This window comes from Anabrus simplex, chromosome 12 (genome assembly GCF_040414725.1).
Source record: "Anabrus simplex isolate iqAnaSimp1 chromosome 12, ASM4041472v1, whole genome shotgun sequence".
Classification (NCBI taxonomy): domain Eukaryota; kingdom Metazoa; phylum Arthropoda; class Insecta; order Orthoptera; family Tettigoniidae; genus Anabrus; species Anabrus simplex.
Genome location: NC_090276.1, coordinates 84103082 through 84109982, shown reverse-complemented (window position 1 = coordinate 84109982; position 6901 = coordinate 84103082).

The following is a 6901-nucleotide window of genomic DNA, read 5'->3' as shown; positions in this document are numbered from 1 at the left end:
GTCGGTTACAAGAATAATGTTCAGATAGAGGATGAGACTAATAGTACAGAAGTATTAACATTTACTTATGATAACAATGAAATTCACAATAAAATAAAAAAGTTGATAACTAGAAAAGCAGCTGGAATTGAAAAGATTTCTGGGGATATACTAAAGACAATGGGTTGGTATAAAGTACCATTATCTGAAGTACTTATTTGATTATTGTTTGCATGAAGGAGTTATACCAAATGAATAGAGAGCTGCTATACTAGCCCCTGTGTATAAAGGGAAGGGTGATAGACATAGAGCTGAAAATTACAGGCCAGTCACGTTTGACATGCGTTGCATGTAAGCTTTGGGAAAGCATCCTTTCTCAAATTACACATGTTTGCAAAATTAATAACTGGTTTGATAGAAGGCAGTTCGTGTTTAGGAAAGGTTATTCCACTGAAGTTCAACTTGTAGGATTCCAGCAAGATAGAGCAGATATCTTGCACTCAGGAGGTCAAATGGACAGTATCGCAACTGATCTGTCTAAGGCATTTGCTAGGGTGGATCATGGGAGACTACTGACAAAAATAAGTGCAATGGGACTTGACAAAAGAGTGACTGAATGGGTGGCTATATTTCTAGAAAAGAGATCTCTGAGAATTAGAGTAGGATAAGCTTTATCTGATTCTGTAATAACTAAGGTGGTAATTCCTCAAAGTAGTATTATTGGACTGTTGTGTTTTACTATATATTTAAATGATACAAGTAAAGAAGTGGAATTAGAGATAAGGTTTCTTGCAGATGATGTTATTCTGCACAGAGTAATAAATAAGTTACAAGTTTGTGAGCAACTGCAAAATGACCTTGATAATGTTGTGAGATGGACAGCAGGCAATGGTACAATGATAAACGGGGTTAAAAGTTGGGTTGTGATTTTCACAAATAGGAAAAGTCCTCTCAGTTTTAATTACTGCATTGATAGGGTGAAAGTTCCTTAGGGGAATCACTGTAAGTACCTAGGTGTTAATATAAGGAAAGGTCTTCATTGGGGTATTCACATAAACAGGATTGTAAATAAAGGGTACTGATCTTTGCACATGGTTTATTTGAATACCAGGATTACTTAATTCAAGAATAGGAAAAAATCCAAAGAGAAGCATCTTGATTTGTTCTGGGTGATTTCTGTAAAATGAGTAGCTTTACAAAAATATTGCAAAGTTTGGGCTGAGAAGACTTGGGAGAAAGGAGACGAGCTGCTCGACTAAGTGGAGGACACCTGTTTTTTGGTTTCAACCTATTTAAAGGAAATCTGGATGTTTGCCTCTAGATATATATGCAGCTTTAGGCATGATTCAATTCTGTGATGTGAACTACTCTATTTGTCAACTAACTATTGAATGATTTTCCATGCCTGACTGATTTCTATGCAATAGAATGAGAATTAACTAGTGACTATTCCAGTCTACTTCATACTGCATTTCAACAACAATAATAATAATAATAATAATAATAATAATAATAATAATAATAATAATAATAATAATAATCTTTAGAAGTATTGTAAACATTTTTAGTGATTGACTGATAACAATGGGACATTTAATAAGATTTTATTCACTTTAAGCCAACAGCCATAGCCGTGTTGAAACACCGGATCCCGTGAGATCTCCGAAGTTAAGCAACATTGGGCGTGGTCAGGAGTTGGATGGGTTGCCACGCGCTGTTGGTGGGGGTAAGGGAATGGAGGAGCGGAAAGGAACTGGCCACCCTACCGCACGTAAACTCCGGCTCAGGAACACCTCTGCGGAGGTTCGGATCTGCCTTCGGGCAGAATAACCCTTACCTACCTTATTCACTTTTTTATCAGCTCATACAATTTGATATATATTTTAATCTCCATCAAATACCAATGTAGTATTTTTAGTTTATTACCTTAATTATGTGCAATTGTTAGAAGCTTACACTCTAGTTTTTATGGTTATTGATTTTCACTTATGTGAATACGAGGACGGTTTGAAAAGTTCTCAGAATCACCGCTAGATGTCAGTGCTAGAGCAACGAGGTTCCCGCTCAACAATCACACATCCTTTGTGAGTGAACACGTGGCGCGTCAGTGCTCTAGCTGCAGGAGTGTGGTAGTGACGACTCTTTGTTGTTGTTCCCGCGTAGTGATTTGTGACAATGGAAAAAACTGAGATTCGAGCAGTGATTAAATACTTTGTAACGAAAGGTATGAAAGAAAAGGAAATTCATGCCGACTTTCAGAACACACTGGAGGACTCTGCTCCTTCATTTTCAACTGTTGCCAAGTGGACCAGCAAGTTTAAATTTGGTCGGGAGAGCTTGGATGATGATCCGCGTAGTGGACGGCCAAAAAGTGTTACGACCCCAGAATTTATTGCAAAAGTGCATAAAATGGTCATGGAGGATCGTCGACTGAAAGTGCGGTAGATTGCTGAAGCTGTAGGCATGTCTTCTGAACAGGTATATTATATTTTAACCAAAGAATTGGGTATGAAAAAATTATCCGCAATATGGGTGCCGCGGCTCTTGACACTGGACAATAAACGCACCAGATTGGAAATGTCCGAACAAAGTCTGGCCCGTTTTCAGTGCAACCAACAAGACTTTTTGCGCCGGTTTGTGACTACTGATGAAACTTGGGTCCACTACTATACCACAGAGACAAAACAGCAGTCAAAGCAGTGGAAACATGCTGATTCACCACCACCAAAGAAAGCAAAGGCAGTGAAGATATGCAAAACAAGGCCTGGTTTAGCAAGGAAAAAGGTCATCTTTCATCAGGACAATGCTCCGCCGCACACAAGTGTTATTGCCATGGCAAAATTTCATGAACTGGGGTACGAATTGTTGCCACATCCACCTTATTAACCTGATTTGGCACCATCAGTCTTTCATCTATGACCCAAGCTGAAGATTTTCCTCGGTGGATGGAGATTTTCTACAAGGGAAGAACTGACAGCCAAATTGGAGAGGTATTTTGCAGGCCTGGAGGAATCTCTTTTTTTGAGATGGAATCAAGGCATTGGAACATCGCCGGAGACTATGTTGAAGAATAAAAGAAGTTCCACCGAGGTAAGATACTTAATTCCAGTACATTCCGAGAACTTTTCAAACCACCTATGTATTAGATCTTAGAGAACTATTATACTTGGAGGTCACTAGGTTTAGGGCCCTGACCAAACCTTTAAGTGTGTTGTGGCTGATGATGCTTATGACAGTTAAGCAAAACATGTCCCAGTTGTAATGTTTGTATCCTAAATGTAATGATTGATAAGAATTGGAAAGGTGCTTTTATCTTATTGTTTATAAGTGGTATGTTCCAAGCTGTCAGTGAAAAGATGCTGTGGAATATGATGTCTTTAAAAATAGGAAAGATCACATATGAACATGAAGTTGGAATTCAAGAGGACACACTGGGGAAAATATTTTATAGGGAGAGGAGTTAGGGATTGGAATAACTTACCAAAGTAGATGTTCAATAAATTTCCAAAATTTTTGAAATTATTTTATAACAGTTCATGTAAGAAAAGGCCAAGAAAGCAACAGATAGGGAATCTGCCACCTGAGCGAATGCCCTAAATGTAGATGAATAGTGATTGGTTGATTGATTGAGACTTCTACTCAAAAGTTTTCTGCAAGACATAAAGCGTTTCACCTTGTTTTCTTGGCACGTAATAAAGCCGAAAGCCCACATCATGTCTAAATGTTCCCTTTTGCTCTTCGCCTACTACATGCTAAAGTGACCTGAATATCCTTTTTGCCTTCTTCTGCTGAGTATTAATACGCAGTGACTCACATGGTGAGCGCAGTGCTCACCTTTGTAGTATACTGCTTGTTGTTGGAATGTTAAAACACCTACACTTTTAAAAGTCCATATTCCTCTCAAACAGATTGTTAGGAAAGAGAGATATCATTTATTTCTGTACCAGAGGTACACCCGCTCTGTGCATTTAAAATAAGCACCCTTTAGAAGCCTTCACAAATATAATCAGTGAAACTCATTTTGGAAGAAGTGTGGATGTTTATCTCCAGAGGTCATTACTGTATAACTAGGGGCTCCCTCTGGAGAGAAGGCGGACTATTAATTTTCAAGAGAAAATTTATAATCATTAGTTGGTAAAACTGAATTATTTTTAGATTGCTTTTGGTGTTCTAAAGTCAACAGCACTTCTATCTCTTCCTGCCGGCTTCAAATTGCAGCCAACAGGGAATTTTGTACATTTATTTAATCAACCAATCACAAATTTTTGATGTGTATTTGATTATCCAATGGTAACTGTGGGTGAGTTCAGGGCTTTGGCCGAGAGAATTCTGGAAACTTCCTCTGCGCAATAAATGCTGGAATGTCGTGGGCCATGTTCTCTTTGGATCGCTCCAGTCCAGCAGTAGAGTGTGTCCATAGAGGAGGCACGAGACATGCCTCGCCCATTTCCAGAAGGCCCTTCAGCTCAAGGTAATGGCAGACATCTTGTAATCATGTAATATTCTCTGAAATCTAACTTGAGGCAAAGGTTTCAAAATCTTTCCTGTCCTCTTCATTCGTACCCTGGCACTCACACCTGGTTTATCTGAATGGCTGAGAAGGATGGACTAAAGTTTGATTTTGCCTTGTGCATACCTGCCAACATTACAAAACCCAAAATCAGGAGATTTTGATGTGAAAATCAGGAGAAATCAGGAGCTACAATTGGTCAAAACTGCTTATTCTACATGACTTGTGCAATAAAGTACTATAATATATTTATAACACTTGTAGACTCAAAGCCCAACTGCTGCTATACAAGGCTACAAGGCTAAAAATTACACATCTCTATTACCTCACAGAAAGTGAGTGAGATGATTGGCCTCCGATAAGCCTTCCGAAAATAGTATGAACTCATGTTCCACACGTGTCAATCGGTCATGCACTCAGATGCCATTACTTAGTAAATGCATAGATTACAGTAATATCTTACATCAAGCGTCTGCACGATTATGTGAAGTTCAATGCTATTTGTATCAAATAACTAGCTGTTGTACCCATGCTTCGCTACAGAATTCTCAGAAAGACTGTCCTTTTAGTTTTCCCAACTGACGTCAACATAGGTCATTACAATAACGTCAGTATGAATGTCACGATTAAAAGTAATGCTGTCATATGAAATATTTGATAAAATGGAAAACAGCACATTTTCTCATTTTTAACGAAAAGTACTATGGTAAAGTCAAACAAATATTAAAAATAGATTTTAATATTTATTAATATTTTATTTTTATTTATTATTTTATTTTATTTATTAATATTTTAATATTTGACTTCATTGTACATTTCAATACGGAACAAATATGAGAATTATAACATGTAAAGTACTACGGTGTCGATCTAACAGTTGAAAGTTCCAGAGCTAGAACGACCAGACCACAGACAGCTGTAAAACACTCCTGTGTCATTATTCCATTGAAGTGTGCACAACCAATGCCTCACAGAAGGGATCAAAAAACTGGAATACTATGACGATCCAGTGTGTTACGTACCAGCAGTCTCAGAAAATTTATGAACAAAACAAGAGGAATAGCATGCTTAAGAAGAGGGAGATCTAACTCCCCAGCTACTTCCCGCCAATATTCAGGCAGGCTGTTACTCGATACGCAGCAGTAATCCCATCTACCGGAGATAAATGCCAGCAGAATACACAAAACACATTATAACAAACAATGGTCAATGCAATGTTATTGTTGATCAATTTTATGAGCTTTCTGTATCGCAGGCCTTCAGATTTAGTTTTCTTCCAACTCCGCGATATTACAGCATCTTATGTAAAGTGACTCCTTTCTTCATGACTCCCTCTTGTGTTATTATTTAAGTAATCGTTCCTTCATGACTTTTTTCTCATTCTTATAATCATCTTCACAATGTAATCACCATCATCACCAATATTGTTATAGGTGGTGCAGTAAAACTGAATAAGACATAAATAACCAGACATTGTACTTTCTATAACTTTCGTTATTTAGTAGTTTTCGATATGGCCAATAAGATAGGTAATTGAAAATTAAATTTCTGGCTCCTTTCCCTAAACTACCATTTCAAACAGGGTGAACAAAATGATTTATAGCTTAGACTGTAGTTCCCTACTTCCCAACTTCACATACCGATTTTCATTAAATTCTGTTTACCCATTTTCTCGTACTTAGGCGCTGATATGGACTTGGCAACAAAAATCCAAATTCATAAATATATCTGTTATCATAGCCAGTACGGTAAAAATGTATAAAACGTAAATGATAGGATTTTTCATAACTTTAATTATGTAGTATTTACTGATAAGGCCAATAATAACAATAATTGAGAATGAAATTTTAGGCCTTCCCCTAAACTACCACTTCATTCAGCGTGAATACTATTATTTATGGCCTAGATTGTAGCGACTTATTCCCCGACTTTATGTACTGATTTTTGTTAAATACTCCTCAGCCATTTTCTCGTGATGGATGTACATACATACATACAGACAGACATCACGGAAAATAAAAACGTGCATTTCTCCTTGTTACTGTGGTCACAACCGGTACAGAAATATCATTCTTTTTAAATTCTGAGCAATGTATAGACACTCTTTTTATATTGAAATAAATTAAAATTAGTCAGAAATGTCTCCAAATGGCTCCTAAAATCTCTAGAAAAGTAACTAGTCGTTATCATTGAAATTCTGTCACTAAATTGCTAAAAAAGAATCCATATCTAGTGACCAGAATCTGAATATCTAGAACCGACTAGACTGATGTGAACAAACATGAACATAGCACGCGAGAACGAGAGATTGACAATCAATACACGCATCGCGATATACAGGTTGCAATAATCATCGCACATTCACTCACATTTCTCGATTTAATAAACGTCGATATTTCGTTTGAAAGCGGC